General features: G+C 43.2%; 1 long non-coding RNA gene across 1 annotated transcript in view; it reads right to left on the reverse strand.

Moving 5' to 3' along the window:
- Window positions 1–20,201, reverse strand: part of LOC119527081 — a 109,623-nt gene extending 89,422 nt beyond the window's left edge. Inside the window, exon 1 of the long non-coding RNA XR_005215321.1 lies at window positions 20,154–20,201. This is a non-coding gene — a long non-coding RNA (uncharacterized LOC119527081). The remainder of the gene's footprint in view (window positions 1–20,153) is intronic.
- Window positions 20,202–20,449: the final 248 nt, after the last annotated feature.

Below are 20,449 nucleotides of genomic sequence, written 5' to 3' on the forward strand. Positions count from 1 at the left end.
AAAATGGAGTTATTATACCTCTAGACTGACTTAAAGTGAGCCGTAGAGTTTACAAGACTATTAATTAAATGAGAGGATTGCATGGGATGCACATGTAGTTTCATAATCATTCACATTGGCCCAGAGCTGCCCTTCAATTTTCAGACTAATTAAAGTAACACATTGAACTGCAAATTGTAGATGGCTGCATTTCTGCATAGATGCTAACACTGATGAAAGTGGAATGGTAAATTTTTCTGTTTTAAAGGAAGGGAAAGGAGTGGGAGAAGAAGAAAGAATTCGCCTGAGTGAACCTGACTCCTTTCCATTCATGGCTCCCCATTTATTCCACTCCTGGATCAAGTTTTTAATTTAACAAGACTGCATTTTCAGAGAAGGAGGGGGTGCTTTCAACCCCATCTGTGTGAGGCCAGAGTGTGCCCCACCTGGTGGTGCAATTGATTCTTGAATTAACTGGGCTTTATTTCAGTACAATAGAGCGATTGTTTAGTTGCTTTTAAGCACTAGGATTCTTGGAATCTGATGGGCAAAGAAAAAAAAATTAAATCAGACTGCAACGTGCAGCTCTTTGGGCTGCTAATTGCATTTGACCCATTATCCTCCACAGCTCTGGTTCAAACTCTGACACGGCTGACTTGGAGTTTGAAATGTAAATGGAAGGGCTGCTTTTACAGGTCATCCTACTACTACAGAAAGTCTGTCTCTGGAGCACTTTCGGAGGCCTGGAAAAGAGAAGAACCAGATAGGAGGAATTATCCCAGGGATTGTGCAGCCGCTGGCATTTGGGGCTGGCAGGCACAGCCACAGGCTCCTTCTCCAGCACCACCCAGCACGGGGAGCCCCGGATAGAGCAAGTCAGGCTGCCCCAGAAAGTGGAGGCGGAGGTGTCAAAAGTCCATGCTTTTGTCTGTCCATTGCAAGACTTAGCAGCTGAGGGATATCTCCCCTCCTACCTCCCACTCCACCCTTAAAAAGGATGTTTCACTGGCATAGAGTTAGCAACTCTTTTTCCTGAGTCTCTAGCTTTATCCTCAACTCAGTGGCTGTGCCTCCCCACCCATAAAGCCTCTTTTAAAAGACCACAGGGTTTATAAAGATCCTCTCTTTCTCTATAAAGAAAAGTTCCTCCACTCCCCAGAGGCTCATCCAAAAGAAATAACCTGACCGGCTCCCCAGCTTGGGTCTAACACAAGGATGGGAGTGTTCACCTTCGCAACACTTGCCTTCTAACCACAGCTCACTCCCTAAAGGGCTCCACCCTAAGTTTATTTAACAGTGACTTTGAAAACAGGGCGCCATTGGCAGCAAACTGGACAGGGGATGTCCATCGGAAATGGGAAGCCAATACCCTGCTCCACCCAACTGCTGGATCTTAGCCCAGATCTTCCAAAAACCAATATCTTGATTTTTAAATTATTTGCCACTAATTCCTTTTTTTAAAATAAAGATTTTTATTAAACATTGTCAATTGCATTCAGTAAAAAACAAAAACAGGGCCAGGGCCAGCACTTTTACATTATGGAGCTGGGCCCTAAGAGGAGAGGAGGGAGAAGGATGGAAAGCATGGGTGGGGAAAAGGGTGATTTCCAAGTCAGGCAGTTCTGTGGGCTCAGAGGCAAATTGCAGCTGGGAGAAGGAATTGGATCCAAGCCCCAGCTCTCCAGCCTGGAGAGAAAACAAGAGCTGGAAGGGCAGGGGATGGGGGACTTCTGGGAGCAGGGCTACTGATGACACAGAAGAACAGGCCCAGAGAGCCATGAGTCGTCGGGGTGCCCCACATACTGTAGCACTGGGAGCTGCATCTATGTCTAGAGGGGCTTTGGGGTATTACTTCTGGAGCCTGACTGCCCCAGTTCAAATCCCAGCTGTGCTACCTACTTCCTGTGTGATCCTGGCCAAGTTACAAAATGCTTCTGCCTCAGTTTACAATATGCTAAAATGAGGACAATAATAAATAGTAACTACACAATAGGGTTGTTGTGGGGGATTCAATGTGAAATCATGTCGTTAAGACCAAGGTTAAGCCTCATCTCCTTGTTTCCTCAGTTAGGTTCAGAAGTTCCATTTAGGATCTCCCACGAGTACAAGCTTCAGACAACAGCATTAATACAGAACAGATCTAGGAGGCCTGGCCTCTGGCAGGCTGAGTTTCTGGTTTTACAGAGCTCACCTTCAAGTGGAGGAGACAGAAGCAGCTACACCTGTAAGAGAGCAAGGGGGATGGTGTCTTATGGTCCTCAAAGCACCTCTTGACCTTCTTTAGGTCCTGTCTTTCAGAGCTCTCCACACCGCCCCTTGGAGGTTCCTGCCCCACCGTCTGTGCCAAGGAGACCACGCCTTGGTACCCCAGGCCAGGCTGGGGTAGGCTCTCTGCCCACTACCATGCTTTGACCTCTCCCCAAAGATCAGGAGTCCAGCCTAATCCTGCTGTCTGCTGGATTTGACCCCGATTCCTTTTCTCATTGGGAAATGAGAAGACGATGCTTTTGTGAGAGTGTAATTATTGCTCCTGTATGTGTTAAAAGATGTATAAGGCACTGACTTCGGCAGTTCTGCAACAGAGTCATCCCACCCATGCTCTAAGGTCAGAGATGGGGAGATGTACTGTGTTTGGGGCCAGGTCTACACCACACCTGGATCCCTGTATTTGCCAGTAAATAGAAGCACATGGAGTTATTAATCAGCATTTATGAGTCCATTAGCATTCATAACTAATGTCAACACAAGATGATGAACTAAGCTGGATTGTTTGGGAAGGAAAGCTGAGGGAGGAAACTACCCCCCACCAACTTGGATTCGTATAAATGTTATTTCCCTGGAGTCAACCCCCACCTAGGAGTCAGCAGAAATAAACACAAACACGCAGGGCAAGACAGCAAATTCCCTGTATATGAGGATGGACTCTCCAGAGTTTCTGGTTCCCATTACTAATCTAGTTCATATTGAATGGATTTGAGACTCGGTGTAAAGAAAACATACAGTAGCAATATTGCCTTGCAGGGTGGTCACATGTGATTCTTTTTCATGAAATTTTCAAGATGAAAGGGAAATCACATCAAATTCCACCACGCTTCAAGTAAGGAAACCTAAAAGTTAGTAACAGGCTGGGTCTAGAGTCTCCTCATCTCTACTTCTTTTTCCATGACTCAAAAATGGGCAAAACTGATCCATCAGATTTGGGGCTAAAAATGTCATTCTGGCCCAATGTTATCACTTCCTTCTAGAAGGCATGCTTCCTTCATTTGCTCTTTTAGGACCAAGTAGCACTCACTTCCCCTTTTGGTCAATGTTTCAGCCTCAGCTCAAGAAGAATCAGTAGCAGTCAATGTCTGTACTTGGTTCTCATCGAGGCAGGGCAACCAAGTGAACGGCTATGGAAACCAGCCCACTTCTAATGGAAACAGGATGGAAATTGTACTGGGATTAAAGAATCCAGCTAACAAGGGACATAAAGAGGCTTTTGGGGGCCAGTGACAGTAATTGGGTGCAGGAGGGAACAGAGGCTTGGTTAGAAAAATAGAGACCCCCCTAGAGGGCTTTCAGTGGTCAGTTCTTCCATCAGTTTGGAAATGTGACCATTCTGATGCGGATCTACAATGTTTGAACTTAAATAGTGTTTTTAATAGGCAAAAACCTCTTTTTAAAGCCTCTCTCACATTCAATTTATACTAGGTGTTTTGGTCACAACAAGTTACTCAGAAAATGATGGCACCATGATTTTGATCGTAGCCCCACCTCTCACTGTTGTCTTACACAATCTTTGCTGTATTAAACTTTCATCTAATTTCTTAAAGATCCCCTGTCTCTCTCAGTTAGGATGCCCAGTTTCAAATCTGACTTTCAGTAGCAGAGCATCACAGCCATTCAGCTCCGCGTCCCTGTGTGCAGTATGTAGGTTGACACCTCAGGTTGTGTTGGAACATTTGGCATTAGATCTGTGTGGACTAGATGGGAAATGAAGGAAGACCAAGTGCCGACCCAGGACACAAACTGTTCAGATCGCAAAGATTTTTATGGATCCTTAATTTGGAATGGCTAGCCCAAATGGGACATCCTGGTAAAGTAATTTTTCAACAATATCACATCGCTGCAAACAAGCATAGTTTCTGTCCTAGTAGACTGACTGCTGTTTCTCAATCTCATTGTTGGTGATTTCAACCCACTATTCTGTATTCTTCACTGTTATTAGTGAATGAAACACCACAGAAGCCAAAGGTGACTCTACCTTCATCCACATAGAATATTGGATTCTACCTGGAATTCAGTGCTGACATTTGACTTGGTCAGGAACTTGTTGCCAAAGTAATTCACATACCTCCTTGTTTCCTTAGACATAATGGTCTTTCTTGACTTTTTTCCTTTTTTGCCTATCAATTTCATCACTTGATAGCATATCATCTGATCTCTAGAGTTCATTGCCTTCCTTACATTCCCTTGTGATGTATTCAGTTTTGTGACCAGGATTGTGTGGTAGTGGTATTTGGATTCTCTGTCTTCATAATTATCACCAGTGGAATGTCTTTCTACCACATAACCTCCTTTTCTCTTAATTCTGCAAGACTAAGCTTGGGCATGAACTCCTCCTAAAGACCTGCCATCACTGCTCTGCTGATCTGACCATCAGGTTAGATAAGGTATTTTTCCTCTGTGCTCATTGCTACCATAAGCACTTCCCATAGAGATTGTAATAGTTTGGTTAGTATATTTTTCCTCCACTAGACTGTTCATTTCTTAAGGACAAGGGCCATGTCTTATTCCTTATTCATTTTCATATTCCCTGTACCAAGGACAAAGCCTGTCTATAGTATATGCTCAATAAGTGTACAATGAATGAATAAAAGGCCTCAAATAACGTAAAAGGTTGTGGAAAGATGGAAACAGCATCCAACAGTCTAATCTGGTGTATCAGAAATGAAAGCATTTATTTTGAGTCCAATGGTAAGGCAACCTGAAACACAAAGGAGCTGAATCACTAACAGAAGCCATATATATCTCCACCAGACCAAGCCCTGCAGACACAGCCCCTACACAGTAGCTGGTGCAAACTATAGTTGTAGCTGCTCTCAAAACTCCAAGTGATAACATTATTTCCCTTCTCCATTGACCATTTTGGATTCCCTTCACCCTCAGCCGACTCTTCTGTCTGGGTGGTTTACCCGGTGGGATGACACAGACCCTCACTAGGGTCTAAGTCCCTAGTCACAATGACTTTCTCAGGCCATGGCTGCTGCATTTGTCCATTTACCATAAAACTTGGGTAAGAGAATACCAAAAGACAGCCAAAGTGGATCACTGGATGCTAAACATAGGTCTCTCTGCCCCCATCATATAAGAGCAGCCCTACCTCTTGATGGTCAAGGTCAATTGCCACTGCTAAGAGTGTGGTCCCTTGGGATATGGAATCCAGCATGCCCAGGAGGTAACAATTGCTTAGAATTCAATGGGACTCTTGTTGTGTCCCATGATAGAGGCTTTCTCCCTTTGGAAGCCAGCACCTCTAACCAGGAGGAGTCCAGATTCATGGGGAAGGAAGCACAAATTCTCCCAGTGAATTGCTGGGAGTGATGGTAAGCAAAGCCACAACTTCTTTCAGGCTTTGGTGCCTAGACCTATATGTTCTTCCTATTGGGACACAGTTCCATATAATGGTCATTGATTTAGAATGTATATGCCCATCCTCACAGATACCAACCCCAAGCTGGTACTTCAATAGGCCATTCCATCACTCCATCAGACCAGCTTCTTTTATGTGATACTATGTCATAGGACTAGTGGGTCCTATGGTATATGTCCACTGCTGTACTTCCTTTGCCATAAAGTGGGTCCTTTGGTGTGATATTATGTTATGTGGGATCCCTGTCAATGGATAAAATACTCTGACGGTGCTGCAGGCTAAGGCTCTGCAGTCAGGAAAGGCAAACCCACACCTGAAATATTGTTTTTTCAAGTTAAAATGAAATGCTTTCCCTTTTCGCAATGTAGTTAACTTGCTGGCTGGTTGGTAATCTCAAAGGATAATGACATGCTGCGGACTCAGAATTGGTCTCTTTTGCTAACAGCTTGGATGTTGGGCAGCAGAATAGCTATATTCACTTGGAGAGTGAAGCCCGTACTTGGGACTCATACATCGTCTCCAACCCTGCCACCATGGCTATTCCATTTATGTGCCCACCATGCCAACACTAGGATGATTAAGGGCAGAGGCTGGCTGATGTCAGTTGGCAAAGTCACTCTTTCTTCTTGGTTGTTCCATGTCTCTTCTGTATTGGATGCTGTGCAGAAAAGGATTAATCTTGTCCAAAAAAAGGTTTGGCCCCTGCCCATCTCCTGAAAGGTAACTTCTAAGCCCTTAAAATGCCTTGCCTGATAAGGGTGTCTCTGTTTACCTGGGTGCCTTGGGCCACACCTGATAGTCTGTGCTGATGATGTGAATTATGGTGGGGCCTTGAGCCACATGGTAACAGACTGGCCTTTGGAGGGGCTGGGACTGAAACCAGCCACATGGGTGGTCAGCTATGCCTGCATGACCAACCCCTCATAAAAACCCTGGACACCAAGGCTCAGGTGAACTTCCCTGATTGGCAATACTCTATGCATGTTATACTGGAAGAAATAAGTGCTGTTCACATAACTCCACTGGGAGAAGACAACTGAAAGCTTGCACCTGGTGTCTACTGGACTTTGCCTATGTGTCTCTTCCCTTTGTTGATGTTGGTCTGTAATCTTTTGCTGAAATAAACTTTAATTGTGAGTATAATGGTTTTTCTGAGTTCTGTGAGCTCTTTTACCCAATCATTGAACCTGAAGGTGGTCTTGGGAACTCCTGAACAATAGATGCTCTCCAGTGGTTTTAACATGTGATACAGAGATCCTCACACTGCATTCCCACTACCAAAGGAGTCCCTTTCCCCTAGATTTCCTTGTCCCTGATATTCCAATTTTCTCCTTCCAAGTCCCTGACCATTTATCCAAGCTACTTGCCATTGCTCATGAGTTCATGTATAGTCTCTTTCCACACAAAGTGGATGAGCAGATGCAACACTTGAAGCTGTGCCCATTGGGAGGATTTTCCCTAACCTCTGATTTTCAGGGTCACCCCTGAGCAGGGCTGTAGTTCAGTGGCGGTCCATTTTTGGCTTATAGCCACAAATCAGGCCAACTTCTCCGTGAATCAAACTCAGCCTTGGTTCTCCATCAGTTGGTCATAAGAATGACCATGTGGTCATAGGTGTCCACTGAAGAAGAGGGCACATAGTAGGAGTCTAGTTCACCTGACTGTGCAGCTGACTTGCACCTTCCGGCCCTGCTCATGCTCAATCCCAAACATACCACTTCCATTTAACAATGGATTACTTCTGGGCTCACCTACCCAATCTTATGACTTGTTGGGTCTGACAGAAACCAGTCCATGATAGGCAATTCTGGCCTCATAATCACTTGATAATTTTTCATCAGATGCTCTATCTATACCAGTGTCCCAAAGCATATCAGGAGCTGTTTTTCAGAATGTGTATAATGTGTTCTCTGGACCCTCCCACTGATCAAAGTCATCTGGTAGATTTTCCAGCCTTACTCAGTATATCCACTCTGGCATCCCATTTCTCTGAGACTTTTGATCTTTTCTCCCACCAACCATCATGATAATTCATTTCTACTTCATTTTAGATGGGTTATTAGTACCATTTCTGAGGATTCTTGTCCCAAATTATTAAATCCTCTATCTCAGGAGAGTGTTCCCATATTGATAAATTCTTCCTTATCCAACTTTATTTTCCACCCAACTTGATCCAGTACTCTTAGAATCCAGTCCCTTAAAAACTGTCCCAGATTCTGCCAATACATGTTGGCTAGATCCTGCAGCTCCTTCAACATACAGCAATTTGTCTCCCCTAGAAGGCACCATACTTCCCCAGCCAGGCAAGGTTATGACTGAACCCTAATTATTAGTCTGGCTGCCAAGAGGGGAAGAGGGAGAAAACCTGAGGGGAACATTTGTCTCACAAGGCAGAGGCCTCTGAATTTCTTCAAACAAGGGGGGAGTAGTGCTAGCCTTTAATAGAGGGGAGGGGCAATCCTGCAGACCCAAAGGGTTATGGGATATGGAAATCTCAAGATGTTCAAGTGCACCAACTCAGATGTCCCCATATAATAACTCAGGGTCCCATCAGAACCCTGTCTTTGGCATAGCACACCTAGGTTGTGCATTCAATCTGCCCTGGAATTCTGCTAATCTTGTGATTAAGTTCTGGCTTGATCTTCAATTTTTCCTGCCTTCTATCTACAGAAGATGAGACTCATTTTATATCCAGACATGAAGCCTTCTGGTTTTCACACTGAGCCTTTAATTGCTAATTAATCACTTTCTTTTTCCAGAGCATTTATTGCCCCCAGCAATACCCATCCAATGCCATTGTTTTTATAGTTTCTATTTTCCCCATAATTCTCAAATTCCTGATACTTTCACCCACTAGTGCATTCCCTTCCTCCAGTATACCATCCCAGGTCACAACTGCTACCTTGGGCCAGGCTCTATCTCTGCTCCATCCACCCCGAGAGATGGAGTCCTCATGAACATCCAGTGGGTGTCCCAGCTCCAGAATCTTGTCTTAGACCTTTCTAAGACCACTCCTGGTAGCAAATGTTTACGTCGATTTCCCTGAGAAGTTGGCTTTGAATCCGAGATTTATGTGCAGAAAATGTACTAGTGCATGCTCTTGGGAATCACCATTTGTAGAAGAGAAAGGAAAGCAGAGGAAACAGGACTGGGCTGAGGGAGAGGTTGGGCTGTGATTCAGTCAACAAAAGCCTCAGCAATCTCATAGATTTCTTTGAAGCTGGTTGGCACTTAAGAGTTGTCCCAAGTTAATGTGAGGTAGACAGACTCATCTATGCCTGCAAAGACCAGTCTTTGGCTACAGACTACTCCAGCAAAGGGGATGTGACCTCGGGTGAATAGGTTCACTTAAGCAGAGGGCAATTTGCAGAGAAGGCTGACAGCTGAAGCGACATCTGGGCGGTATGGCATAGCAATTAAGATAGAGTCCAGCTCTACCTGTTATTATCTATATAAACTTGGGTAAGTTCATCACATTCTCTGAGCCTCAGTTTTCTGATCTGCAAAATGGGAATGATAATAATGCCTACCTCAGCCAGTTGTCAGAAAGATTAAATAAAATAATAATGCAATTCATCTTAAAACAGAGCCTGGTATATAATAAGCACTGTAGCTTCCTGTATTTGTAAGAAGCTTAGAATTTATGTGGGAAGCTAAGGCTAAACCATAGGATAAATCAGAAACAGTTGCTAAATTGTGTGTAGTAGAAGCTTAGAAGAGATGAGGATCAAGAAAAGCAAAGAAAAGCGGTTTCAAAGAGGAGATGGTCAATGGATACATGGAGTTTAAATGGGTGGAACAGGAGAAGACTTCCAGGTGAGATATTTTTAATAAGAGCAAAGGCTCAAGAAACAAGCATGATATTTGTGGGGCAATGAGGAAGCCAGCCTGATGGCTGCAGTTCTTCATACCCTGACGTGGACTAGAAGGGGAAAAGTATTATGGAAAGTTTAGAAATCCAGGCAGAAACAGCATCCCTGGAGACTCCCACAGACCATAGTACAGTTGGGTTCCAAAGTGGTTTGAGGAGCATCCCTGTGGAATTGGACATCTTGGCAGAAGAGGGAAGGGAAGAAGATGGAGAGAGGGAAGAGAGAGGGATGAGGAGAGAGAAGGCTGAGAACAAATCAGGGATTAAAATCCAATCCAGATAGCGAAAGGGAAAACCAGAAATGAAGAAGAAAGGTAGAATCAATAGAGCTTTAAGAAACGATGGCCATTTAATTTCAGATGTTATAACTAAAGAGTTAGAGTGTTGTCAAAATTAATAAGAGTTTGGGGCTAGGTCAGCCATGTAACTTCCTTGGGAAAGAATACAAATATGCTTATTAAGAAGCCCAATGTTTTGCCATATTATAAATAGTTCTGAAAATAATGTCCTTTCCTAAAATGGCTACTTTTTCAACAGGTGCAATATCATACCATCTGCCTAACAAAGAATCTAAATGTCACTAACTTCATAAGACAGTAATTGGCTGCTAGAACCCTAGTTTATTATGATGGTATTTAATAATTTGTACCTATGCAGCATGTAGGGGAATAAAATGCTTTGTAAACGTTAGCCCTCTAACTCACACATTAACTCCTTGGAAAGACAGTAAGCATGGCATTCCCTTTTTGACTGGTCCATTCATTTAACAAACATTATTTGGGTTTCTACCTGCTAGGCATTGTGATGATGCAGAAATTCTGCTACATGGCATTTGATTCACGTGTGCCTGCTCCCCATCTAAAATGGGACCTTCCTAAGAGAGGAACCTCAACTTTTTCCTATGTGAAGTCCTGGGGTCCAGCACTGCACCTGGAAAAAGAGGAGTTACTCCGCAAGTGTTTGTAGATTTTTTTCCAAATGAAATATTCAGAATTAACTATAAGTCTATGCTAACGTTATTAAAAACATAAACCTAGAAATTCCTGACTTCTGAGCCATTCCTGGTCACTAGACCTTACTTTCTAGAGAAACTTCTGATCTAGCCTTATGCCTGCTCTTTTAGATGGTAATATTTACTCATCCTCTGAACACTGTAGATTATGCAAATTTCCATAGCCTTTGGCATTTACCGTGAACAAGTAGAGGCTGAGGCTGGACCCCACACCAAGATCTGCTTTTTCGTAAAGATTTTTGGCTTCTATGAAGATTTTTATATTGAGTGGAAAAATAGTATTCCGGATCTAGAAATCACTCCAAGTCAATATCCTCTTGTTAGTCTGAGTTGGGTGTGGGAAAGTTCCATTTGGCAGTTCTGATTAATAATGGGTCCCAATTGCTATCACGTGGCCAGCACAAAATAGAAATGAATTGGACACTGGGACTTCTCTCCAACTCAGGCCTCGGAGTCTCACTGTGTGGGTAAGACCATGCTCCAGCCAGATTCTTCGCAGGTGTCCAATAATTGAGCCTCCTTGTAAACATCCAAACCCATCTTGTGCCATCACAAAATCCCAGGGAACTAAGATATAGAGTCACAAGTCTGTGCCTGAAGCTTGCACCTTCTCTCCCTCCCGCATCCCAATGTAAGGGCCATTAAAAAGCTGGATTGCTAGGATTTGGAAGGTCACCTTGGCTTCCAGAACCAAGGCAAGGGCGGCGTCTGGGCCCACTCATGAAATCAGCTCTCCAAGCCCCAGGAATGAAGTGGCACCAAAAATTACAGGTGCTCCATTCCAGGCTTACAGTCACTATCCACGGTACAGTCACAGAACAAGGCCCATTTTCACAAATGTCCAAAATCAGACCCCAAACACTCACTAGGCTAGAATACAACTAAATAAGTTGCTGGCCATTTTAATTATTCAAGTAACCAACCCCCAGATCAATTTTTCTTTAACTTTTGCTCCATAACATTGCTCTGAGAGTGGTGGTATCAGTCTACTGCTCCCTAAAGAGCTACAAATAAGTCACATTTAAACAGTGCATCTGAAGAGGGCTGTTTCAGTTTTCCTGATCCTTTGAAAAATATGGCCTATATCACTTAGTTGAATTTTACAGTTAAAAAAAAAACCTCTCACTTTCTTTCTTTTGCCTTTTAGGGGAAGAGGGTGGCACAGTCTGTCTGCGGCTGAGCCCACAGTCGTGCATGAAAGTTAATATTTCCAGAACCCTGCGTGGGATACCTTTCCCAGAATTCATGTTCTCAATGGGAAACTGAAATAGCGCATGAGAGTTACCCTAAGTAGATTTAAATAATTAAATTCAAAAATTCTCAAACCACTTGCTGTTTCAAATTTATTTCTTTAATAACAACTCAGACTCAGCAACAGACTGGATTAAGATTTCATTTATTTGAAATTTAAGGTATATCCAGCTCTGGGTGTTGTTTATCAGTATTTAAGGGGAAATTTGTGCTTGGTGAAAATGAGGAGACTACAGTATTATAAATTCATTTCCTCTATTATAAGCAGGGCCACGCCTGCACACTGCAGCTGTTCCAGAAGGCAGTTCTCGCAGGCCCGAGGGCGAGTTGCACAAGCAGAAGACCCTTTGTTTCACCACGAGGGGAGATTTGGCCGGCCCCACACCCTCAGCAAGAACTATTTCCTCAGTGGCGCCAGGCAGTTGGGCAGGATCATCTGGGGTGGTTTTCATGTGGCGAAGCAAAGCATCCCCGGGAATTCCAGGGCGGCTTCTAAGGATCCATTTTCATCCCTGGCCTCAAACCATTACTTGTACAAGGCCCCCAGGATGGAAGGCCACGGTGGCCTAGGCCCAGCGCACTGACCTCTGAAATAACCCACACCGATACATTCAGCAGAGCAGAGAGCAACTCAGAGAACAGGTGTTACATCGCAGGTAACAGCCCCGTGGTACTTACTATTCATACTAACAATTTTATAAACAAGTGAGTTTCTTATATAGTCATCACCACCCCCAGGCATTCATCTTCTTTTTAAGTACAGAAACCTTAATTAGATTTTGACCACAGACCCGGATTTGACTTACCCTGACAGGGTTTCCATTAGTGTAATCTGTGGGGGAATTCACTGTTTTAACATCTGTGTGCCTGAGGCCTATCTCACATTTACTGCAAAACTCTGAAAAGCCTCCCTTGTATGGCTGTATGTTTCTTCATGCTCCCAATTTCACAGAAGTCATTTCAGCACCAAACGGTAATTAGCAAAGGGATGGGCCTCAGCTGACATGAATGCAATTTATTGTTTTCCACGAGGCCCTGAACCAAGCAAACAAAGAACACAGTCTAGCTGTCTGGCATTTTATTAACTTGTATTGTGCGGTGCACCTTACTGAAGGGAGATCTCCAAGAGAAATTCAGTAGTTGGTGTGTGGCAACATGCAGACTTTGGAAGAATATTAATTTCAATACAATTAGGCAAGTTTTTGTGGTACCTCCGCCTGTAATATAGGACAGCCACTTTTATAATTATCTTCCATATTAACTTTATCATCACCAGACTTTTGCATAAATGCAACCTTTCATCTTTAAAATGCCAACACTTCTTCAATTTTGGCAACCGTACAGCACTGCTAATTATTTGCTCATTATGTGTGGTTAACTGATGAATCATTAATAAATGAATGAATGGCTAATATATTTTTATGGTAATTGGAGATATAACTGATTGCAGACTTCCTCAGCTTCTCAAAACGGCACTGAATGAGCAGTGGCTGCCTAATTGTTTACAGATGATAATAATGCCCCCACCCAGTGTTTCCCACAGTTGTGGTTTATCACTGGCATATTCTCTTCAGTCCAGGGTAGTGGCTCACTGAGGACCAGTCTGGACACAGAGGAGTGGGCAGCAGCAAGCTTCCTTTACTGTATTTCTGCCACCTCATTTGTTTCAGCTCAGTTGACACGAAACCATGTATGGGCCTCACGGCCATTTGCTAGCAATTCGAAGACTCCTCATGGACTCTTGTTTGCACAGACATTGGCAGGCCTATAACTATGACATCGTTGTGGTTACCCCTAGTCAAAAATATATAAAGACTCAGAAGCTGACACACAAACACACACGCCATCCAACTGCCACTTGTCTTGCTTGGCACACCCAAAGGAGCAGTGGCCGGTGGCCATCCAGCCTGGCATCTCTGTGGTTGAGAAGCTAAAGGACACCCTTTGCAAAGTTTGGTTGGGAGCCTGGAGTTCAATTTATACCACCAACTGAAGTCCAGAAAATAAAATTAATCCTCACCTCCACGGTTAATGGGTCTGGAGATAACTGCTCCATTACATAAATTATATCTATAATGCTGCAAATCAGTCTCCACCTATAGGTTAAAAACAAAGGTCTGTATTTGTTGACAATTCTCGTGAAAATGAAAGATAGAATACTGGCCAAATAAGGCTTGTTTAGCTTCATACAAACAGACGGATGATCAAGTTAAAAATGCAAAGGAGATTACCAATTCTTAATTATAATTATTTAACCAGGTGGGTAGTTTCTTCTAATGAACATTTCCATGAAAACAGAATAACTAATGACAGTCTTAAAGAAGGCTTTGTCTTTCCATGTACTAATGATCACATTTATAAATATGCAGCAAGGCCCCCGTGTACATTGCTAATGATAAGTAATTAAGCACCAGGCGTGGGAAGCTAGTGAAAAGGGCCATGTTAATGCAAGAGAGGAAATTAAAAATGCAATAAAATAAGTTGCCTAGAAAAGATTAAATAAACTTCTGGCTTCCCCTCCTTCCAGAAGGAAAAGAATATTTTCCCCACTCTCACAGTAAAGCCATGTCAAGCCCTCCAACAGCTGGTTATAAAGTCAGATAGTAAAAGGTATCAGCTTGCTCCCTGCCCCTATCCCTGTTTTATCCTATTGGTTTGCAGGCAGAGGGTGTGGTTAAAAGTAAAGGGCACTTAAGGTCATTGGGAGAGAAGATGGGCTCCACAGAAAAAGGAAGTAGTCTGCCAGCAAGGATGGATACCTACCATTGGCAAATTAAACAAGACATTTGTTGCTATTGCTAATGTACCACTTCTTTCTTTTTTTTTTTAATTCAAAATTTCTAAAATTTACACTGTGTACCCACCAAGCAACAACTTCTCCTTTCCTCCTCACCCCAGTCCCTGTAAAGTCCAATCTACTTTCTGTGTCTGGGAATTTGCTATTTCTGGATATTTCATATAAGTGGGCTCGTATAATATCTGTCCTTTTGTCCCTGGTTTATTTAACTCAACATGATGTCTTCAAGGTTCATCCATGTTGTAGCAGGTATCAGAACTTCATTCCTTTATACAGCTGAATAATATTCCATTGTGTATATGGATAAATTTTGTTTATCCATTCATCTGTTGATAGACACCAGGTTGTTTCCACCCTTTGGCTATCGTGAATAATACTGCTTTAAACACTGGTGTACAATCTCTCTGAGTCCCTGTTTTCAATTCCTTTGAGTGTATACCTAGAAGTGGGATCACCTAGTTATACGGTAATTCTATGCATAACCTTTTGAGAAGCCACCAAACTGCTTTCCAGAGCAGTTTTCACCATTTTACATCCCCAGCAGCAATGCACAAGAGTTCCGATTTCTCTACATCCTCACCAACTCTTATTTTCCATGTTTGTTGTTGTTGTTAACAGCCATCCTTACCACTTGTTAACTAAACCATGATGCCCAACCCGGGTTTTTTCTCTCAGCTTTCAGATGAAAAAAAGAGGATAAGGTAGGTGCCTCTTTCAATACAGTGGACTATTATCTGCCTCTCTTAACATTATCTGCTACTGGTCTGCTTCCCCCACACTGTATCATCTAGTGCCACACAGGTAGAGTGAGTGCTTAATAAATGCTAAATAATGAATGAATGAATGAAGAGGCCTTGAAACTCACTCCCAGTCCAAACTGCCTTGCCACTTTTGACACTCTGACCCACTCGAAAGAGATGAGGCATTTCTCTCTTATTTGGTTCTTGAGAAAGGCCCTGATTCTTCCTTCAGTGTATCATCACCAAAAGGAACAGAAATTTGAAGCTTTAACAAAAAGTGATCTTTGCAAAAAACCATACAGTTGGTTCTAAGACTCCTGTTTAGGGATTGAATAAGAATCCCAGCATTTTCTTTAAGCATTAAATACACATAAAATGAGTAAGTGGCTTTCTTGGCAAAGGAAAAGGGACTTGCATTCAGATCTCCAAAGCTCTAAAATAGTGTAATTTTAATTCTTTTTTCAAAGTGTCTTAGCGAAGCTCTTACACTGCTGAAGATTTTCTCTTTCAAGCATTTTAAACTCACTGATCTCAAGGGTCTCTAGATCTCCACATTCCCTAACTCCACCATGTGGTTAAACCCTCAGTAAGGGACACTAATTTTCTGCTGCTGCAGTATAGGGTTAACAAGAAGGCAACCTCGATCTGAAGAAAACAGCAGCAACAAATGAAAATTAAAACTCGGTTCGATATTTTGGGCAGGTTTTTTTCCCCCCTCTTCTTTCTTAACCATGTTCTAAGAAAAGAGTCATAAAGCAGAAAATCCAGGGCTTGGCTCTTTCTTCCTTGTTTTAATACTCCTTCTGAATTCAAATGAATCATTTCCTTTTACATAACATTTTCAACAAGGCCACACTTCTTTTGTTATCAGAGTGTTGTCATCAGCAAATCTGCTCGGCTCTTATAAAGGCAGTTTAGTACCTGACAGTGTACGTGCGCCTCGATTTGCCCTACAAGTAAGGGTCGCCCGGAGAACCTCCGAGGAGACGGCAGCGCCAGCTCTCCTGGGGGGACACCGAAGGTGCGTCTTTCAGCGACCTCTCGGGCAGGCCTTTGGTTTCTTGGGGTCTGCTGGTTCTTCCCCTCCCGCGTGAAGCCCAGGCCGGCGGCGGAGACGCTCTGCGAGCTTATCCTGACCCCCAGCGGCAGACCCTGTCATCTGGCCTCCGCTGGTTCCCAACTCCCCTCGTGCAGCAGAGGCAGAGGCGAGCACCGCCCTAAGGTTCCCCCAGATCTGGGGACTCGGGCACCATTCGCTTTAATTCACAATTAAGACAAACTTCAGTTCTCACAAGAATCAACTGCGTGCAATTTCGCAACTGCGAGTTTCACAATTCAATTCCCTTGAAGCAAAACCAACAGTTTCCCTGAGGTTTTCACTCCACACCTCTCTGTTTGTTGTTGAACTTCCCCCCCAAGTTTCTCTTCCCACACACGATTTGATTTCAGAGGCCATCATGGAAACAGTTTAGTTATGTTTCTGGGGGTCCCCGCATCGTCCCTGCCCCGGTGCTGAGTCAGTACTTCCGCGAAGCCCCAGGACGAGAACTCGCTCTGCCGGCGAATGTTTATTAACAGGGAGAGCAGCGTGGCGCTCCCTGGGACACTGGGGACGGGCGGTGGGGATTTATGGCCTTCGCCGGCCCGACTGCCTGTTCAAGCTCTTTCGTTCCGTCAGCCGCCGAAGTCAAACAACCTGAAATAAAGCCTCGGCGGCCATGAATAGAATGGAGTCAGCAAACACTCCTGACCCTAGCGGTGAGGTTGCCAGATTTAGCAAACAAAAACACCGGGCGCCCAGTTACATTTGAATTTCAGATAAACAACACATAATTTTTAATATAAGTATACCCCGTGCAATATTTGGGACCTATTTATCCTAAAAACGCATTTGTTGTTTAGCTGTAATTCAAATTTAACTGGGAGAGGAAAGGAGGTGTTCTGTGTTTTATCTGGCAACCCTACCTAGTGGAGAAAGGAGAGGTTCTGTTTTTGTTTTTACAGGTCATCTTCTGACCAGACATAATCCAGGGGACCTCAGATCCGCCTAAGAGTTAGGCAAGGATTTCAATGGTAGGAAAATAGTCAGAACTTGGATTCACAGAGCCCCTTAGCACTGACCCATTTCTCAGCCTTGCTGCCCCATCTCTCCAGTGCAGAGGCGAGTGCCCCCTTTCCCACAGTCAGCCCTTCCATCTGCCAGAGGCACCCTTGCTCTCAGATGTTGAAGCAAAAGCCAAAAGCAAGGTAACTATTTCTAGGGGGTAATAGATTATAAACTGCAGCCTAGTTTTCAAGGGAGAGAAGTGGCTACATTCTAAAACTGCTGTTTGTATCCACTGGCATGTAAAAGGGAGCAAAAAAAAAAAAGAGTTTTGAATTACTATCTTCCATTTTAAAAAAAAAAGGGCTATGGCCTTGGGAATACTGTACGTATCTGTTACCAGCAACCCTGAAAACCACCTCTGCAAGCTTGTCAGTTAAACCAAATGTTAAATGGAAAATATTTGGCGGGATTTAAAATTAGACCCGCACACATTACTTACAGATGTTTCGATGAGAAACACTTGAAACTGAACCACGCCAAGTAATAAACCCCACAATGGTGTTTTTTTTATACCTCAAGTTAATTTTTATTATATAAGTAGCCATATGAAGAAGGTATTGCATACTGCTTAAATTAAATACGGAGGAATGGAATCAGCAGTATCCCTTTACAGCATATGGCCCAGCAAATCAAATTACAAAGCTTTCCACATCTCATTAACTGCAATGAGTACAGTGAGTTTTCTAATAAGTCACATCTTTTTCATGTGAGTGGTGAGCAGTGACTTATTGTAAGAATTCACGGGATGACCCTTGTGCTGAAATTAAGAACTAATCTAAAATGGGCAGGGTCATCTGGTCAAGACTGATCATAACATTTCCTCATTATTGTTTTAGTTGGCATTGAAGCATATGTTTTCCTGGTGCCCCAGCTGAAAAATGCCTTTGATAATTTCACTGACAGCAAATAACCCACACACTGCCATTTAATGAGTTAGGGCAGGATTAGCTGACAATAAAGAATATAATATAAATGTTTTTATTAGAACTGATTTATTTTTTAGCTGGAATAAAAAAAAATCACAGGAAAATGCAGAGCTGCCTTCTACCCTGGCGATAGCCAGCCACCTTAGCAAGGCAAGTGAAAAGGCAGGCCATACAGAGCCCAGGGCTGGCCAAGACTCCCTTTTGGCTGCAAATGGTGAAAGGCAAATACCAGCTGGAACCCACACTCAGATGTCTGGTTCCTCCTTTGCACAACAAGAAAAAAAATACTTCTATAATTGCTCATCATGTGGCCTTTGGTAGAGATGAATTACCAATTTACAGCCTCTTGTGTTTGGAGAGAAGCAAACTGTGCTCTTTTGAGGCAAGAATCAAGAACCTAAAATCATTCAAGCTTTCTTGTTTATAAGGCCAGAATGAGGCCAGAAATCCATTTCCCTCTATTCCAAGCCCTTTCAATGACAAGTTTCTCACCATCTGCACTAATAAATATGGACTGGTGTGTGTGCAACCATACACTGTGGAGATGAGAAGAGTGAAAGGATTTTAAATGGTTGCAAATTGCCCTCCTGCTGAGATAACAGCAGTTTGCCTGTGAGCCTCAGTTGTTACACATTAAGAATGGGCATTTGGATTCTATTTTGCACAGCTGTGAGAGAAGGGGTACATTTTGGAACTACCAGAGAGAAAAAGGTCTGCTGTTCTTTCTGGTTGCCTGTTTCCCAGAAGCTTTCTTCACAGCTCCAACATGGTGAAGGGGGATAGGACAAGCAGACCAGTGCCTGGAGCTGGGGGCAAAGAGATCATTGAAAATGGTGAGGTGAGCCCTGAGATGGGGATCATAAGCCCCTAAACTCCACAGAGATCAAAGGGATCAAATATTGAGGCAAGTCCAGAAGGTCAATGTAACCCAGGGGGTAAGAAGGTCAAGGTGAGTTTTGCAGAAGGGTCAGGAGGCTTAAGACTGGTGCTGAAGCACCACAAGTGGTCATAGGGAAAGCTCTGTCTTTGGAAGATACAAAAAAAAAAAAAAAGAAAGAAAGAAATAGTAAAAGAAGGTAGTGCAGGTTAGCAGAGCCTAGCGGTTAGTGTAGCATAGAAGTACACCCAGATAGATTAAAGCTGAGCACCCAAGGCTAACTGATAACAAGAAGACTCCTATGTTTCCTCCCAGATAGAATGGAGTGACTCCATCCTCAACCTAATATAATGTGCAATTGTAGAAGCTTCAAAGAGATCAACAGATGATCTACGAAAGAGTCACAGGAGCAGAACAGCAGCCACAGTTAGGCTGGGGTACCCTATACATCAGAAAGTGACCCTTAGGCCAGAACACTTCTAAATGATCCTCCAACAGAAGGCAACCTACCTCAAGACGGGAATGCGGAACCTAAGTCGCCTACGTCCCCTCTCAGTGATCCATAAGTGAGGGGATAAGGGCCCTGGAAAGGAAGGGGGACTGAAACCTCAAGTCCAAGGGAGAAGATGGAGAGCAAGAACTGAGCCCAGGTAAGACAGTGAGATCAGGTTTGTGAAGCAGAGACCAGAAATGTCACATGAGGAGAGACTCTTAACAAGTACCTGAGGCTGAGCCCATAGGAGGAGGAGCAGTTAAGCGTGCCAATCCTTCAGGAACACCCAAGAAGAATGTTGAAAAAACAAACAATGAAAATTAAAAATATATTAAATACATGACAAATCTCTGTTGAGGGGTTGGTAGTTAACATGCAAGGTAACTATTCAGCAAAAGTATACATGGTTCATCTCTAGTGTTGTTTTAAGTCTTCAAAATGAAACCTGCAGTAGTTATTACTCACCTAATGTCACATTTCAGTTGTAACTGAGCCTGGCAAGCCTTCATATGCTTAGACCCTGGTTACTTAACTGGAACCTAAACAAAGACAATCCTTGAGTATTGCTAGGTAACAACAACAAACTAAGTAAGATTTACACAGCTTTACAGTTTACAAAGTGTTATAGCTTTTCTCATTTACTCTTCATTACTATGTTGTGAAGAAGGTGGAACAAGCATTATTAGCCTTACTTTAGGAAAGGCAACTTACCAGTAGCTAGGAAGTCGAAGAACCAGATCTCAGACCCACGTCTTCAAAGC

The sequence above is a fragment of the Choloepus didactylus genome, chromosome 2 (genome assembly GCF_015220235.1).
Source record: "Choloepus didactylus isolate mChoDid1 chromosome 2, mChoDid1.pri, whole genome shotgun sequence".
Classification (NCBI taxonomy): Eukaryota; Metazoa; Chordata; class Mammalia; order Pilosa; family Megalonychidae; genus Choloepus; species Choloepus didactylus.